The 2,494-nt window shown below is 35.8% G+C and overlaps 1 non-coding gene across 1 annotated transcript; it reads right to left on the bottom strand.

Annotated features, from left to right (window-relative positions):
• Window positions 1-251: 251 nt before the first annotated feature.
• Trnat-ggu (transfer RNA threonine (anticodon GGU)) lies at window positions 252-325 on the bottom strand. The gene has a single exon. It is a non-coding gene; the product is annotated as a tRNA-Thr (tRNA).
• Between the last annotated feature and the right edge of the window lie 2,169 nt (window positions 326-2,494).

The following is a 2,494-nucleotide window of genomic DNA, read 5'->3' as shown; positions in this document are numbered from 1 at the left end:
GCAGAGCTGTGGTTTGCAGAGAGGGCAACAATGAAATGACACTCAGTAACAGCCAGTCCCTTCTAACCCATTTTCACATTACTCTTTCAGGTCAAAGAATAGTATGGCCATTGCATAGATGGGGACTCTGAGGCTAAAACCTGCTGAGACCAAGTAGCCAAATCAGAATTTGAACACATATTTCCCTATTTTATTCACTCTTCAATACTATCACCTTATCTCCCAATTTTATGCAATTTTTTTTTGGGGGGGGGGGGTGCTGGGGATTGAACCCAGGGCCTTGTGCATACCAGGCAAGCACTCTACCAACTGAGCTATACCCTCCAGCCCATTATTTTTAAATTTAAAGTCACAATTTATTGTCCTACAATGACTATCTGTAGAGAACTGCTTATACAAAAACAAAGTGTTATATTTTTATTTAACTTTACAAGTGACTCGAAAATTACCTTAACCTACTAGTATGTATTAGGAAGTTTGCTGAAGATGTAGTAATTGTGCGTATATCTGAAGAATATGACATTGCTTTTACAAATTTAGAGGTAACAAATCAGAACAAGAAAGCATTCACTTATGACCTGAAGGTCTTTTATTGACTTGAGATGTTTTCCAGAAAGTTGTCCCAGAAAGTGGGCAAAGGGGAGAAAGAATGTGTACAAAGAAAATATCCTCTTTCATGCAGCAAAAAAGGGCAGCTTTATAAGAAATAACTGCACACACACTCACACAAAGGCACACACACGTATATATCCCTCTTCTTTTCCTCCAGGTCTTAATAAAAACTCAAAACAGCTTCTGCAAACACTAGACCATTTCAGACAAAAAAGAAGTGCCAACAGCACTCCCAACCCAATCAATCAAACCCTAGACCAAAAGCACAATTGAGCCATTTTCTTTTTATTACAACAATTCATAAAATTTAGGGAGGGAAGAACCCCTCCATAGTCCCACCAGTCCAACAAGACTATTTCCAATTTTAGCCAGTTCTTCCAGTTTTTCTTAATATGCGTATTTCTTTCCAAAGTCTCAAACATGTAAGAATTTTCTTTGAATTGTACCAAATGTTTCATAAAAAAAAAATTTAAGCCTAAATATCATCACCTCCTGTTTCTGTGGTGGGGTTTGAAATTTATTTTGGAAGTTATTTCAGAACTTTATCTCCTGGGAAAAAAGTTTTTGCTTCACTTTGTTTTACTCAAGTTAAAGACAACTTATTAATATTGTCATGGAGTCCCACGCACAAACCAGTGTTTGGTCAAAATGCAAATTTATATGATAACATATATTTCATAATAATTTCCCTCTCTCACTTTAATACATAAGGCCCATCATCTGTATTAACAAATTGAAATTTATTGTCATTACTTCAGAGCAAAGTGTCATCCAGGTGACATTAATAGATGCAATGTGGTACATGATTGACAGTTTGTACCATTGGATCATGCTGTCTCGTGTTTAAATAATGCCAGGGTTCAAAGGATTAAACTCCACTAAAGAACTGGTCATTTTAATAAAGTGACTTAATTGATAGCATCTAATTTGCATAATCACTCAGCTCCTAGTCTGGAGCACAAGATTAAGGGGTCTGTACTGCATCCCTCAGGTGTAAGGTCTCTGAGTTGAATTGGATACTTTGATCTCACAAGTGGATTCTTAAAAAATATTTGTCAATTAGATTTTTTTTAAAAACCACCTCAAAATATTTCTATTCTAGTGGAGTTTTCCATCAGAATAACTGTCGTGGACAAGAGGAAAGAAATTTGAATTTGTCCTTGAAAAAGGAAAAAAGGATAGCAATCCTACTTAAAAAATACAACCAAAATCTAATTCGGCTCTTGCTGGCAAACTGAATTCTCTGTTATCAATGTGCAGGTCACATCTGGGATTTTCTCAAAAATCAAGAGAGAATTACTTTTCTAATGACCCTGAGCATAATCCTTCTCAATAAGTAGCAAAGGAGGCAGATGGAGAACTCAAATATTCAAAACATGTTTAAAGGTAGACTAATTTTCCCAACTGAAAACTCTGGAAAGCAGCACTATAAGGTTCATTCCTCTACCTTAAAAAAAAAAAAGAAGTAGTATTGGAAACTTTTAAGTGATTTGTGATGGTTTTTTGCTTTTCTAAGAAATCTGCTTACATAATCTCTCAGCTGCTGTTTTAATCTTTTTTGATTATCCCTGAGATCTGACATGTTCCTTTGACCTTCCTAAATTTTTGAAACTTTAATTTCATACGTCAAGTTCAAAGTTCATGGTGCTATTCTCATTCATCTACCCACTAGCTCAGGCATCATTCATTCAAACCACCTTAGGGGCAGCAAATGGGATATAAAGTAAGGCATAGTCCCCAAATCGCAAGGAACTTAGAGGTATGACATACTGCTACAGAGAAAGACGCTCCCAGGTCATGTCATTCACTGTGTCTAAGTTGAGAGATACATAATTTTAAGTAAATTTGGAAATTTAGACCAAAAAGGAAGAGGTTTATCAAG

Source organism: Marmota monax, unplaced genomic scaffold, assembly GCF_021218885.2.
Source record: "Marmota monax isolate L192 unplaced genomic scaffold, Marmota_monax_Labrador192_F-V1.1 WCK01_AAM20220418_F8-fsc00025, whole genome shotgun sequence".
Classification (NCBI taxonomy): domain Eukaryota; kingdom Metazoa; phylum Chordata; class Mammalia; order Rodentia; family Sciuridae; genus Marmota; species Marmota monax.
This window is presented reverse-complemented; position numbering and strand designations above follow the sequence as displayed.